Below are 16,786 nucleotides of genomic sequence, written 5' to 3'. Positions count from 1 at the left end.
TTCATTAACCAGGTCCCACACTTGCCTTTGTTGAATCTTGCCCCTCTCGACATAGGATATCTGGCTTGTGGGGGTTTAGCAAGGGTTAATCGGGGAGTGCCTAGGGTTTGTGGGGGTGTGTGCCCCTTTTGGACTTTAGGATTAGGTTTGAGTGGGTTAGGGTTAGGTTGGAATTATGCAGGCAGTGGGCTAATTAGCCCCCTTGTGATTTTTGATCTCGCCACTTGAGATTCAGTTTCACGTAACCCTGCCACTTTGATCTGGCCCACGCTTTCATTAACCAGGTCCAATACTTGCCTTTGTTGAATCTTGTTCCCTTTGACATAGGATATCCAGTTTGTGGGGGTTTAGCAAGCTTTAATAGGGGTGTGTTTAGGGTTTGTGGGGCCAAAGCCAGGGTTAATCGGGGAGTGCCTAGGGTTTGTGGGAGTGTGTGTCCCTTTTGGGCTTTAGGATTAGGTTTGTGTGCTGGGCTGGTGGAGGTATATATCGGGTATGTGGGGATTTAGCAGGGGTCAATTGGGGTGTGCTTAGGGTTTGTGGGGCTGGAGCCAGGGCTAGTCGGGAAGTGGTTAGGGTTAGGTTGCAATTATGCAATCAGTAGGCTAAAAAGCCCTCTTGTGATTTTTGATCTCCTCACTTGAGATTCCGTTTCACGTGACCCTGCCACTTTGATCTGGCCCACGCCTTCATTAACCAGGTCCAACACTTTCCTTTGTTGAATCTTGCCCCTCTCGACATAGGATATCTGGCTTGTGGGGGTTTAGCAAGGGTTAATCAGGGAGTGCCTAGGGTTTGTGGGGGTGTGTGCCCCTTTTGGAAGTTGCCTAGGGTTTGTGGGGTTGTGTGCCCCTTTTGTAAGTAGCCTAGGGTTTGTGGGGGTGTGTGCCCCTTTTGGAATTTGCCTAGGGTTTGTGGGGGTGTGTGCCCCTTTTGGACTTTAGGATTAGGTTTGAGTGTAGGGCTGGTGGATGTACATGTTTGGCTGGCAGTGGTTAGGCTGCAGTGTTTGAAGTCTGAGCTTCTATGCTGGCTAGGCTTGTACAGGGAAGTCAGGTTAATCTGGGCCATGCCTTTCATTATCGTGGTCCGACACCACTTGATTCAGCGAACTGGGTGTGCACTGGGGCACATCGTCAGTAGTGAACATTCGGATCCTTGGCTGTTTCGGGCCTTTAATCACTAGACAGCCTACAGAAGCGGCTCAACACTGTCCGACTCAGACACTGCTTGTATTTTTCCCAGGGACCAATAATGAGAGGCATGTAATTCTGAGGGTAATGATATTTTTAAATATCATTACCTGGCACCTGTATGCCTGGGATTGCATGGATTAGGGTTAGGTTGGAATTATGCGGGCAGTGGGCTAATAAGCCCCCTTGTGATTTTTGATCTCGCCACTTGAGATTCAGTTTCACATGACCCTGCCACTTTGATCTGGCCCACGCTTTCATTAACCAGGTCCAATACTTGCCTTCGTTGAATCTTGTTCCCCTTAACATAGGATATCCAGTTTGTGGGGGTTTAGCAAGGATTAATAGGGGTGTGTTTAGGGTTTGTGGGGCCAAAGCCAGGGTTAATTGGGGAGTGCCTAGGGTTTGTGGGGGTGTGTGTCCCTTTTGGACTTCAGGATTAGGTTTGTGTGCTGGGCTGGTGGAGGTATATATCGGGTGTGTGGGGATTTAGCAGGGGTCAATCGGGCTGTGCTTAGGGTTTGTGGCGCTGGAGCCAGGGTTGATCGGGAAGTGCCTAGGGTTTGTGGGGGTGTGTGCCCCTTTTGGACCTTAGGATTAGGTTTGTGTGTAGCGCTGGTGGATGTTTATGTTTGGTTGGGAGGGTTTAGGCTGCAGAGTTTGAAATATGAGCTGCTATGCCAGCTAGGCTTGTATGGGGCAAACCTGGCTGTTGTTAGGATACTGGCCCGCCTTGTTTGCTCAGCTCTTAAAGGTACATTGTCTGCTAATTGACCCTCAGGGTTGATGGTCCCCTCCATTCTTTTAGCCCTGAATTTTTCATCTCTAATTTTATAACCCCTAGTAGATGAGACCTCAGATTATTCCTCTTTTTAGATTATATTAATTTATTGTAACTGTAGGGTTCAACCCGTTACTTCATTGTTCTATGGGCATGATGGGGTTATATAACCTAGGTAAATTCGTCGCTTCTGCTGGTGATTTATCAATTAATTAATTAATTATGTTGGGGTTGGTCTTAATCTCCAAGTTCTATGTCAATTTTTGGGTTAGAATATCTGGGTTTTCTCATTGGCCTTACTTGGGCCGGGAGAATGAAGGGTTAGGTTGAGATTATGCGGGCAGTGGGCTAAAAAGCCCTCTTGTGATTTTTGATCTCCTGACTTGAGATTCCGTTTCACGTGACCCTGCCACTTTGATCTGGCCCATGCCTTCATTAACCAGGTCCAACACTTGCCTTTGTTGAATCTTGCCCCTCTCGACATAGGAAATCCGGTTTGTGGGGGTTTAGCAAGTGTTAATCGGGGAGTGCCTAGGGTTTGTGGGGGTGTGTGCCCCTTTTGGAAGTTGCCTAGGGTTTGTGGGGGTGTGTGCCCCATTTGGAATTTGCCTAGGGTTTGTAGGGGTGTGTGACCCTTTTGGACTTTAGGATTAATTTTCAGTGTAGGGCTGGTGGATTTATATGTTTGCCTGGCAGAGGTTAGCCTGCAGAATTTGAAGTATGAGCTGCTATGCTGGCTAGGCTTATACAGGGAAGTCAGGTTAGTCTGGGCCATGCCTTTCATTATCGTGGTCCCACACCACTTGGTTCAGCGAACCGGGTGTGCAATGGGGCACATCGTCAGTAGTGAACATTCGGATCCTCGGCTGTTTCGGGCCTTTAATCACTAGACAGTCTACAGAAGCGGCCCAACAGTGTCCGACTCAGACACTGCTTGTATTTTTCCCAGAGACCAATAATGAGAGGCATGTAATTCTGAGGGTAATGATATTTTTAAATTTCACTACCTGGCACCTGTATGCCTGGGATTGCATGGGTTAAATTGAGAGTGTTTACTGGGCATTCAGCAGAGCTGTACCTGAGTTTAGCACTGACCTGTCTGTCGTCCCCATCCGGGGTTTAACTTACTGGTTCTCTCTCACCTTGTGTGTATCTGGGCTTTCTTATTGGCCATTCGTGGGCTGGGAGAATGAAGAGCGTGTCACTGATAGGTTAGGTTGAAATTATGCGGGCAGTGGGCTAAAAAGCCCCCTTGTGATTTTTGATCTCCTCACTTGAGATTCCGTTTCACGTGACCCTGCCACTTTGATCTGGCCCATGCCTTCATTAACCAGGTCCCACACTTGCCTTTTTTGAATCTTGCCCTCTCCGGTTCGTTGGGGATTAGCAAGGGTTAATCGGGGAGTGCCTAGGGTTTGTGGGGGTGTGTGCCCCTTTTGGAATTTGCCTCGGGTTTGTGGGGGTGTGTGCCCCTTTTGCACTTTAGGATTTGGTTTGAGTGTTGAGCTGGTGGATGTATATATGTGGCAGTCACAGGTAAGGCTGTCGAGTTTTGAGCAGTGATGTATGAACTGCTATGGCGGATAGGCTGGCATGAGGGTAAGGGTTAGGATTTTGTTGCAAAACTGTCATACCGACAGGTCACCACCAGGTTGGATTTCTGTCTTCACCTAATCCTTCATTGTGACAGGACACCACCAGGTGGGAGTATTGTCCACATCTGATCTGTCATGGCGGCAGGACGCCAGCAGGTGGGAGTGTTGTACACATCTGATCTGTCATTATGACAGGACACCACCAGGTGGGAGTATTCTCCACATCTCATCTGTCATGGCGGCAGGACACCAGCAGGTGGGAGTATTGTCCACATCTGATCTGTCATTATGACAGGACACCACCAGGTGGGAGTGTTCTCCACCTCTTATCTGTCATGGCGGCAGGACACCAGCAGGTGGGAGTGTTGTACACATCTGATCTGTCATTATGACAGGACACCACCAGGTGGGAGTATTCACATCTCATCTGTCATGGCGGCAGGACACCAGCAGGTGGGAGTATTGTCCACATCTGATCTGTCATTATGACAGGACACCACCAGGTGGGAGTGTTCTCCACCTCTTATCTGTCATGGCGGCAGGACACCAGCAGGTGGGAGTATTGTCCACATCTGATCTGTCATTATGACAGGACACCTCCAGGTGGGAGTGTTCTCCACCTCTCATCTGTCATTGCGGCACGACACCACCAGGTGGGAGTATTGTACACATCTGATCTATCGTTATGACAGGACACCACCAGGTGGGAGTGTTGTACACATCTGATCTGTCGTTATGACAGGACACCACCAGGTGGGAGTATTGCCTACGGACGAATTTCATTGCGGCAGGACACCACAAGGTGGGAGTGTTGTACACATCTGATCTGTCGTTATGACAGGACACCACCAGGTGGGAGTATTGCCTACGGACGAACTGTCATTGCGGCAGGACACCACAAGGTGGGAGTGTTGTACACATCTGATCTGTCGTTATGACAGGACACCACCAGGTGGGAGTATTGCCTACGGATGAACTGTCATTGCGGCACGACACCACAAGGTGGGAGTGTTGTCAACAAGGGATCAGTCCTTGCCGCAGGACATCTGCAGGTGGAAATGTTGTTCACAGCCAAACTGTCATTATGGTTAGGGTCAGGGTTAGGTAGCGATTATGCGGGCAGTGGGCTAATTAGCCCCCTTGTGATTTTTGATCTCGCCACTTGAGATTCAGTTTCACGTGACCCTGCCACTTTGATCTGGCCCACGCTTTCATTAACCAGGTCCAATACTTGCCTTTGTTGAATCTAATTCCCCTTGACATTAGGGTTAGGTTGAGATTATGCGGGCAGTGGGCTAAAAAGCCCTCTTGTGATTTTTGATCTCCTCACTTGAGATTCCGTTTCACGTGACCCTGCCACTTTGATCTGGCCCACGCCTTCATTAACCAGGTCCCACAATTGCCTTTGTTGAATCTTGCCCCTCTCGACATAGGATATCCAGTTTGTAGGGGTTTAGCAAGGGTTAATCGGGGAATGCCTAGGGTTTGTGGGGGTATGTGCCCCTTTTGGAAGTTGCCTCGGGATTGTGGGGGTGTGTGCACCGTTTGGAATTTGCATAGGGTTTGTGGGGGTGTGTGCCCCTCTTGGAATTTGCCTAGGGTTTGTGGGGGTGTGTGCCCCTTTTGGAATTTGCCTAGGGTTTGTGGGGGTGTGTGCCCCTTTTGGACTTTAGGATTAGGTTTGAGTGTAGGGCTGGTGGATGTATATGTTTGGCTGGCAGAGGTTAGGCTGCAGAATTTGAAGTATGAGCTGCTATGCTGGCTAGGCTTATACAGGGAAGTCAGGTTAATCTGGGCCATGCCTTTCATTATCGTGGTCCGACACCACTTGGTTCAGCGAACCGGGTGTTCACTGGGGCACATTGTCAGTAGTGAACATTCGGATCCTCGGCTGTTTCGGGCCTTTAATCACTAGACAGCCTACAGAAGCGGCCCAAAAGTGTCCGACTCAGACATTGCTTGTATTTTTCCCAGGGACCAATAATGAGAGGCATGTGATTCTGAGGGTAATGATATTTTTAAATATCACTACCTGGCACCTGTATGCCTGGGATTGCATGGGTTAAATTGAGAGTGTTTACTGGGCATTCAGCAGAGCAGTTCCTGAATTTAGCACTGACCTGTCTGTCGTCCCCATCCGGGTTTAATTTACTGGTTCTCTCTCGACTTGTGTGTATCTGGGCTTTATTACTGGCCTTTCGTGGGCCGGGATAATGAAGAGCGTGTCACTGATAGGTTAGGTTGAGATTATGCGGGCAGTGGGCTAAAATGCCCTCTTGTGATTTTTGATCTCCTCACTTGAGATTCCGTTTCACGTGACCCTGCCACTTTGATCAGGCCCACGCCTTCATTAACCAGGTCCCACAATTGCCTTTGTTGAATCTTGCCCCTCTCGACATAGGATATCCGGTTTGTAGGGGCTTAGCAAGGGTTAATCGGGGACTGCCTAGGGTTTGTGGGGGTGTGTGCCCCTTTTGGAAGTTGCCTCGGGATTGTGGGGGTGTGTGCACCTTTTGGAATTTGCCTAGGGTTAGTGGGGGTGTGTGCCCCTCTTGGAATTTGCCTAGGGTTTGTGGGGGTGTGTGCCCCGCATTAGGGTTAGGGTTAGGGTTAGGGTCATTTTTACATACATGTATGTTGTATACAGTGCATTGCTACGACCAATTACTGTTGTCTTTTGAAGGAAGCTTATCATAACCAGAAGGAATGATTTTATTTGTAGTTTTCTTTAAATTGAATTATTTGTGGGTCTCATCATTCTCCCATTTTAGAGATGATTTTAACGTGTATTATTTTATTTTATATATATAAAATATTTACAGTGATAGACAGTAGGTGCAGGAGTAGGCCATTCTGCTCTTCTAGCCAGCACTGCCATTCACTGTGATCATGGCTGATCATACACAATCAGTACCCCGTTCCTGCCATCTCCCCATATCCCTTGACCCCGCTATCTATAAGAGCTCTATCTAACTCTCTTTTGAATGCATCCAGAGACTTGGCCTCCACTGCCTTCTGGGGCAGAACATTTCACATATCCACCACTCTCTGGGTGAAAAAGTTTTTCTGCATCTCTGTTCTAAATGGCCTACCCCTTATTCTTAAACTGTGGACTCCAGTTCTGGACTCGCCCATCAGCAGGAACATGCTTCCTTCCTCCAGCGTGTCCAATCCCTTAATAATCTTATTTGTTTCAATCAGATCCCCTCTCAACCATCTAAATTCCAGTGTATACAAGCCCAGTCGCTCCAATCTTTCAACATATGACAGTCCCACCATTCCGGGAATTAACCTTGTGAACCTACACTGCACTCCCTCAATAGCAAGAATGTCCTTCCTCAAATTTGGAGACCAGAACTGCACACAATACTTCAGGTGGGGTCTCACCAGGGCCCTGTACAGCTGCAGAAGGACCTCTTTACTCCTATACTCAATTCCTCTTGTTATAAAGGCCAGCATGCCATTAGCTTTCTTCACTGCCTGCTGTACCTGCATGCTTGCTTTCATTGACAGATCTCGTTGTACTTCCCCTTTTCCTAATGACTCCATTTAGATAGTTATCTGCCTTCCTGTTCTTGCCACCAAAGTGGATAACCTCACATTTATCCACATGAAACTGCATCTGCCATGCATTTGCCCACTTACCCAACCTGTCCAAGTCACCCTGCATCCTCATAACATCCTCCTGACTTTCACACTGCCACCCAGCTTTGTGTCATCAGCAAATTTGCTAATGTTACTTTTAATCCCTTCATCTAAATCATTAATGTATATTGTAAACAGCTGCGGTCCCAGCACCAAACCTTGCGGTACCCCACTGGTCACAGCCTGCCATTCCGAAAGGGACCCGTTAATCACTACTCTTTGTTTCCTGTCAGCCAGCCAATTTTCAATCCATGTCAGTACTCTGCCCCCAATACCATGTGCCCTAATTTTGCCCACTAATCTCCTATGTGGGACTTCATCAAAAGCTTTCTGGAAGTCCAGGTATACTACATCCACTGGCTGTCCCTTGTCCATTTTCATAGTTACATCCTCAAAAAACTCCAGAAGATTAGTCAAGCATGATTTTCCCTTCATAAATCCATGCTGACTTGGACTGATCCTTCTACTGCTATCCAAATGTGTCGTAATTTCATCTTTTATAATTGACTCCAGCATCTTTCCCACCACTGACGTCAGGCTAACCGGTCTATAATTTCCTGTTTTCTCTCTCCCTCCTTTCTTGAAAAGTGGGACAACATTAGCCACCCTCCAATCAGCAGGAACTGTTCCTGAATCTATAGAACATTGGAAAATGATTACCAATGAGTCCACGATTTCTAGAGCCACCTCTTTAAGTACCCTGGAATGCAGACCATCAGGTCCCAGGGACTTATCAGCCTTCAGACTCAACAGTCTATCCAACAGCATTTCTTGCGTAATATAAATTTCCTTCAGTTCATCCTTTACCCTAGTTCCTTTGGCCACTATTACATCTGGGGGATCGTTTGTGTCTTCCCTAGTGAAGACAGATCCAAAGTACCTGTTCAACTCATCTGCCATTTCCTTGTTCCCCATAATAAATTCACCCGTTTCTGTCTTCAATGGCCCAATTTTGGTCTTAACTATTTTTTTGCTATTCACATACCTAAAGAAGCTTGTACTATCATCCTTTATGTTCTTGGCTAGTTTACCTTCATACCTCATTTTTTCTTGGTGTATTGTCTTTTTTGTTATCTTCTGTTGCTCTTTAAAAGCTTCCCAGTCCTCTGGTTTCCTGCTCATCTTTGCTATGTTATACTTTTATTCTCTTTTATTTTTATACTGCCCTTTACTTCCCTCGTCAGCCACGGCCACCCCTTACTCCCCTTAGGATCTTTCTTCCTCTTTGGAATGAACTGATCCTGCACCTTCTGCATTATTCCCTGAAATACCTGCCGTTTTTGTTCCACTGTCTTCCCTGCTAGGGTATTGTTCCATTGAACTTTGGCTAGCTCCTTCCTCATAGCTCCATAGTTCCCTTTGTTCAACTGTAATACTGACACATCCAATTTTCCCTTCTCCTTCTCAAATTGTAGGTTAAAACATATCATATTATGGTCACTACCTCCTAATGGTTCCTTTACCTCGAGGTCCCTGATCAAATCCGGTTCATTGCACAACACTAAATCTAGAATTGCCTTCTCCCTGGTAGGCTCCAGTACAAGCTGTTCTAAGAATCCATCTCGGAGGCACTCCACAAACTCCCTTTCTTGGGGTCCAGTACCATCCTGATTCTCCCAGTCTACCTGCATGTTGAAATCCCCCATGACAACTGTATCATTACCTTTGCGACATGCCAATTTTAACTCTTCATTCAACTTACATCCTACATCCAGACTGCTGTTTGGGGGCCTGTAGATAACTCCCATTAGGGTCTTTCTACCTTTTAGAATTTCTCAGTTCTAACCGTACTGACTCTACATCCCCAGATTCTATGTCCCCCCCCCCCCCCCTCGCAAGGGACTGAATATCATTCCTCACCAGGGACTGAATATCATTCCTCATCAATGAGTCAGTGGTCACTCTCCAAGGTCGGTAGCCAAGTCAGTGTAGTTTGGACCCTGATTGGCAGTCACTCTTCACTGAAGATCTGAGCTTGTGCATCCGCTCTCCTCGATGCTGACAGGAGGATGTTTTCAAAATTCTGAGATTTATATGATTATTTCTTTGAGGAAAGGGGAAGAATGAGTGTGAGGGCAGCTTGTTGTTCTCAGTGTCGGATATGGGAGGTCCTGGAGTCTCCTAACCTGGATGTCCACATCTGTGCCAGGTGCACCGAGCTGCAGCTCCTCAGGGACCAAGTTAGGGAACTGGAGTTGTAACTCGATGACCTTCGTCTGATCAGGGAGATGAGGAGTTGATAGAGAGGAGTTACAGGCAGGTAGTCACACCAGGGCCACGGGAGGCAGTCAGGTGGGTCACGGTTAGGAGGGGTAAGGGGAAGACTCAGGTACTAGAGAGTACCACAGTGGCTGTACCCCTTGACAATAAGTATTCCTGTTTGAGTACTGCTGGGGGGTACAGCCTACCTGGGGGAAGCAACAGTGGCCGTGCCTCCAGCACAGAGTCTGGCCCTGTAGCTCAGAAGGGTAGGGAAAGGAAGAGGAAGGCAGTAGGGGACTCGATAGTTAGGGGGTCAGATAGTTATTTCTGTGGGCACGATCTGGAGACCTGGATGGTAGTTTACCTCCCTGGTGCCAGGGTCTGGGATGTTTCTGCTTGCGTCCAAGATATCCTGAAGTGGGAGGGTGAGGAGCCAGAGGTTGTGGTAAATGTAGGTACCAAAATGACATAGGTAGGAAAAGGGAAGAGGTCCTGAAAGGAGAATATAGGGAGTTAGGAAGGCAGTTGAGAAGAAGGACTGCAAAGGTAGTAATCTCGGGATTACTGCCTGTGACACACGACAGTGAGAGGAGGAATGAAATGAGGTGGAGGATAAATGTGTGGCTGAGGGATTGGAGCAGGAGGCAGGGATTCAAGTTTCTGGATCATTGGGACCTCTTTTGGGGTAGGTGTGACAGGAAGGACAGGCAGGTGATGGAGCCAATTTGCAGCCATTGGGATGAGTTGCAGTGCAATAAAGTTGCAGTGCAATCAATGCAAAACGTACCAAAAACTGGACTTAAGGTGTTAGACTTAAATGCACACAGCATAAGGAATAAGGTGGATGATCTTGTTGTACAGTTACAGATTGACAGGTATGATATTGTGGATATCACTGAGACGTGGCTAAAGGATGCATGTCTCTGGGAGCTGAACGTCCAAGGACACACGGTGTATCGGAAGGATAGGCAGTTAGGTGGAGAGGGTGGCATGGCTTTAACGGTAAGAAATGATACTAAATCATTAGAAAGAGTTGACTTAGGATCAGAAGGTACAGGATCTTTATGGGTTGAGCTAAGAAATCACAGGGGTAAAAGGACCCTGATGGCAGTTATCTACAGGCCTCCAAATAGCTGTAGTGATGTGGACTACAAATTACAGCAGGAAATAGAAAAGGCTTGCCAGAAAGGCAGTGTTATGATAATTGTAGGGGATTTTAACATGCAAATCAGGTCGGCACTGGATCTCAAGAGAGAGAATTTGTAAAATGTCCACGAGATGGCTTTTTAGAACAGCTTGATGTTGAGCCCCCTAGGGGATCGTCTGTACTGGATTGGGTATTGTGTAATGAACCAGAGGTAATTAGAGAGATGAAAGTGTAGGAACCCTTAGGATGCAGTGATCACAAAATGATTGAGTTCACTGTAAAATTTGAGAAAGAGAAGCCAAAATCCGATGTGTTGGTATTTCAGTGGAGTAAAGGAAATTACAGTGGCATGAGAGAGGAACTGGCCAAGGTTGACTGGAAACGGACACAAGCGGGAAGGACGGCACAGCAGCAGTGGCTGGAGTTTCTGCGAGAAGTAAGGAAGGTGCAAGACAGATATATTCCAAAGAAAAAGAAATTTTCAAATAGAAAAAGGATGCAACCATGGCTGACAAGAGAAGTCAAAGCCAAAGTAAAAATAAAGCAGAGGGCATACAAGGAAGCAAAACTTAGTGGGAAGACAGAGGATTGGGAAATTTTTAAAAGCTTACAAAAGGAAACTAAGAAGGTCATTAAGAGGGAAAAGATGAACTATGAAAGGAAGCTAGCAAACAATACTAAAGAGGATACTAAAAGCTTTTTCAAGTATATAAAGAGTAAAAGACAGGTGAGAGTAGATATAGGACCGATAGAAAATGATGCTGAAGAAATTGTAATAGGAGATAAGGAGATGGCGGAGGAACTGAAAGAGTATTTTGCATCAGACTTCACTGAGGAAGACTTCAGCAATATACTGGACATTCAAGGGTGTCAGGGAAGAGAAATATACGCAGTCGCAATTACAACAGAGAAAGTACTCAGGAAGCTGAATAGTCTAAGGGTAGATAACTCTCCCGGACCAGATGGAATGCACCCTCGTGTTCTAAAGGAAGTAGCAGTGGAGATTGCGGAGGCATTAGCAATGATCTTTCAAAAGTTGACAGATTCTGGCCTGGTTCCGAAGGACTGGAAGATTGCAAATGTCAATCCACTATTTAAGAAGGGGGCAAGGAAGCAAAAAGGAAATTGTAGACCTGTTAGCTTGACATTGGTGGTTGGGAAGTTGTTGGAGTTGATTGTCAAGGATGAGGTTACGGAGTACCTGGAGGCATATGACAAGATAGGCAGAACTCAGCATGGTCTCCTTAAAGGAAAATCCTGCCTGACAAACCTAGTGCAATTTTTTGAGGAAATTGCAAGTAGGCTAGACAAGGGAGATGTAGTAGATGATGTGTATTTGGATTTTCAGAAGGCCTTTGACAAGGTGCCGCACATGAGGCTGCTAAACAAGATAAGAGCCCATGGAATTACAGGAAAGTTAAATACATGGATAGAGCGTTGGTTGATTGGCAGGAAACAGAGAGTGGGAATAAAGGGATCCCATTATGGTTGGCTGCCGGTTACCAGTGGTGTTCCACAGGGGTCCGTGTTGGGGCTGCTTCTTTTTACGTTGTATATCAACGATTTTGATTATGGAATAGATGGCTTTGTGGCTAAGTTTGCTGACAATACAAAGATAGGTGGAGGGGCCGGTAGTGCTGAGGAAGCAGACAGTCTGCAGAGAGACTTGGATAGATTGGGGGAATGAGCAAAGAAGTGGCAAATGAATTACAATGTCGGGAAGTGTACGGTCATGCACTTTGGCAGAAGAAATAAATGGGCAGACTATTATTTAAATGGGGAGAAAATTCAAAGTTCTGAAATTTTTCCTCATCTCTGTTCTAAATGGATGTCTCATTATTCTGAGTGTGTGTCCTCTTGTCTTAGATTACCCCACAATAGTAAAATCAGAGCTCATGGCATTGGGGGCAGGGTTTCAACATGGATAGAAAACTGGTTGGCCGATAGAAAGCAAAGGGTAGCAGTGAATGGGTGTTTCTCAGACTGGCTGGAGGTGACTAGTGGGGTACCACAGGGCTCTGTATTGGGACCACAGCTCTTTACGATTTATGTCAATAATTTAGATGAGGGCATTGAAAACTATATCAGCAAGTTTGCTGATGATACTAAACTGGGTGGCAGTGTGACATGCGAAGAGGACGTTAGGAGAATACAGGGAGACTTGGATAGGCTGAGTGAGTGGGCAGATACTTGGCAGATGTCATTCAATGTGAATAAATGTGAAGTTATCCACTTTGGAAGCAGGAACAAGAGGGCAGAGTATTGTCTGAACGGTGTCGAGTTAGGTAAGGGAGAAATGCAAAGAGACCTGGGAGTCCTAGTTCACCAGTCAATGAAGGTGAATGAGCAAATGCAACAGGCAGTGAAGAGGGCAAATGGAATGTTGGCCTTTGTTACAAGGGGAATTGAATACAAGAGCAAGGATGTTCTTTTGCATTTGTACAGGGCCCTGGTGAGACCACACCTGGAATATTGTGTACAGTTTTGGTCTCCAGGTTTAAGGAAGGACATTCTGGCAATTGAGGAAGTGCAGCGTAGATTCACTAGGTTGATTCCTGGGATGGCAGGGCTGTCTTATGCAGAGAGATTGGAGAGATTGGGCTTGTACACGCTGGAATTGAGGAGATTGAGAGGGGATCTGATTGAAATGTTTAAGATAATTAAAGGATTTGATAGGATTGAGGCAGGAAATATGTTCCAGATGTTGGGAGAGTCCAGTACCAGAGGGCATGAATTGAGAATAAGAGGTCAGTTATTTAAAACAGAGTTGAGGAAGAGCTTCTTCTCCCAGAGAGTTGTGGAGGTGTGGAATGCACTGCCTCGGAAGATGGTGGAGGCCAATGCTCTGGATGCTTTCAAGAAGGAGCTGAATAGATATCTGATGGGTAGGGGAATCAAGGGATATGGGGACAAGGCAGGGACTGGGTATTGATAGTGAATGATCAGCCATGATCTCAGAATGGCGGTGCAGACTCGAGGGGCCGAATGGTCTACCTCTGCACCTATTGTCTATTGTCTATTGTCTAATAGAAAACATCTATACATCTACTCTATCCAGGCCTTTCACCATTCAGAGTTTTCAATGAGGTCAACCCTCACTCTTATGAAGTCCAGTGAGTAGAGGCCCAAAGCCAGCAAATGCTCTTCATGTGACAAGCCTTTCAATCCTGAAATCATTTTCATGAACCTCCTGTGAGCTCCCTTGAGTGTCAGCACTTTCTTTCTGAGATAAGGAACCCAAATCTGCTCACAATACTCCAAGTGAGGCCTCACTAGTGCTTTATAAAGTCTCAATATTACATCTATGCTTTTATATTTGTCTTCCTGAAATGAATGTTAATATTGCTATTGCCTTCCTTGCCGCTGACTCAACCTGAAAATTATTCTTTAGGGAATCCTGCACAAGGACTCAAGTCCCTTTGCACCTCAGATTTTTGAATTTTCTCTCCATTTAGAAAATAGTTAACCCTTTTGTTTCTTCTACCAAAGAACATGAAAATACACTTCCTGACACTGTATTCCATCTGCCACTTCTGCATCCATTCTCCTAAGCTGTTAAGTCCTTCTGTAGCCTCTCTATTTCCTTAAAACTACCTGACCCTCCACCTATCATCATATCACCTGCAAAGTTGGTCACAAAGTCATCAATTCCATCATCCAAATCATTGACATATAACGTAAAAAGAATTGGTCCCAACACAGACCCCTTTGGAATACTATTTGTCACCAGCAGCCTACCAGAAAAGGCTCCCTTTATTCCCACTCTTTCTTCTTGTCAATCAGCCAATGCTCTATCCATGCTTGTATTTCTATTGTGATACCATGTGGCACCTTGTCAAAGGCCTTCTGAAAATCAGAAAAATGATGTCAATTATTACACACCCCCATCACCCAGGAGATGCCCTCTTCTCATTGTTACCATCAGGAAGGAGGTACAGAAGCCTGAAGGCACACACTCAGCGATTCAGGAACAGCTTCTTCCCCTCTGCCATATGATTCCTAGATAGACTTTGAACCCATGAACAGTACCTCACTTTTTAAAAAAATATATATTATTTCTGTTTTTGTACTATTTTTAATCTATTCAATATACATATATTTACTGTAATTGATTTTTTAATATAATCATGTAATGCATTGAACTGCTGCCGCTCAGTTAACAAATTTCATGACACATGCCAGTGATAATAAACCTGATTGATTCTGATTCAGAAAATCCAATATACAACATTCATTGTTTCTTCTTTGTCTATTCTGCTTGTTACTTCTTCAAAGAATTTCGACAGAGTTGTCAGGCAAGATTTTCCCTTGAGGAAACCATGCTTACTATGGCCTGTTTTATCATGTGCCTTCAAGTACCCTGAAACCATATGCTTAACAATCAACTCCAACATCTTCTCAACCACTGAGGTCAGACTAATTGGCCTATAACCCTTTCTTCTGCCTTCCTTTCTCTCTCCCTTCTTGGAGAATTGAGTGACATTTGCAATTTTCCTTCCCTTAGACTATGCCGGAATCAATTAATTCTCAGGGGTAGTGGAAGTAAAATTTGTCCATCAGTGCTGATCACCCCATCCTTGACTAAGCTGTTCCACCGTGAACACGATCTGTTATGAGTCAATATGATGCTTTCAGATCTGGTCATGCTTAGCACAACATACCTCCACCGCACTGCTCAACTGTGTTTCTGGGGTACAGGGGCTAGTGACCCTTGTGTCTGTTTTTTTGCGTTCTATCAGCAGTGGACCATCTGACTGGCCTATTAGAGTTCTCTTTATGAACTAGTTGACTTGATCAGCATTTCTGATTTGGCTTGTTCACGATTGCACTTAATAAAAAAAAAAGATCATTTTAGTGCCTCTACAATCTCTTCAGCCACCTCTTTCAGGAACCTGGGGTGTATACTAACTGGTCCAGGTGACTTATCTACCTTCCCACCTTTCCATTTCTGTAGAACCTAAAGCCTCCTAAGGTCATCTCACACACTTCTGCCTGCAGATACTCTCAAACTTACGGCATATTGCTGGTGTTTTCCACAGTGAAGACTGATGCAAAGTACTTATTCAGTTCATCTGCCATTTTCTTGTCATGATTACTACTTCTCCAGCATTATTTTCCAGTGGTCCAATATCTACTCTCACCTCTCTTGTACACTTTACATATTTGAAGAAACTTTTGGTAACCTCATTAATATTATTGGCTAGCTTATCTACTTTATGACTTTTTTAGTTGCATTCTGTTGCTTTTTTTAAAAGCTTCCTAATACTCTAAATTCCCACTGATTTTTGCTCTATTATATGTCCTCTTGTTGAATAATTTACTCTGATTTATCGTATCTTACTGTAAAAGAATTTGCCAATTTACTGTGAGAAACTTTACTCTGTTAGGGAACACAAATAAAGACACAGACCTCAATATAAGGTTAACCCTTTAATATATGATCACGGGGAGATGTTGTCTTGCGATTCCACCAATGTCAGGTTACATCTTTAAGTTTATACAGTAAATTGTGGGAAATAGGCAAAGCTAATCATACTTGGTCAGCAATTTCAAGCAGCTCTTGTTAGTTAACAGCAAGTCTGCCAATGTTCCTGTGCGAAACACAAAATTAGAATTGCACATCTACAGTCAGTTCCTCTATTAGCCAGACAATCTTGGAAAAAGGGTACCAATACCTCATCACTGACATGATCTATTTCTACCTATTGTAAGCTTGCACAAGCTAGGCAGTATCGGCATCTCATTCTGTCACCCTCATAACCCAAGTCTTGAGCAATACTTAGCTAGTCAAGATCGACAACAAAACTTAATTTTCTTCCATAGTCCCCTTCTTTTTGATCATCTGATCAAACTTATCCCTCACCACCTCCTCAGGATAGGGAATATCATACCCAAGGAGTAAAGTCCTCATGTATAAACTGGCTTCTCCGTCATATTCAGGATTGTAAGATTCCAGCTGAACTTGTGAGGTTAATTTTGTTGGAGGCACTGGAGGCCAAGCTATCCAGGAAGAGGTATATAGTACAACCATGGCCACTAGTATGATCCTTAACCAAAATTAGCCTGTAATAGATTAGGGTTCCCCCACCATAGATCAGTCTTTTCTCTACACCTACTCTTTCCCATTAACTGACCTGTCCTGATTTTTTTCCAGGATCTTCACTTTTCAGCTATTTGAAAAGCTGCATGCGATCTAGGCACATTATGTTTTGTATTGATCCGA

The sequence above is a fragment of the Hypanus sabinus genome, chromosome 30, assembly GCF_030144855.1.
Source record: "Hypanus sabinus isolate sHypSab1 chromosome 30, sHypSab1.hap1, whole genome shotgun sequence".
Taxonomy (NCBI): Eukaryota; Metazoa; Chordata; class Chondrichthyes; order Myliobatiformes; family Dasyatidae; genus Hypanus; species Hypanus sabinus.
This window is presented reverse-complemented; position numbering follows the sequence as displayed.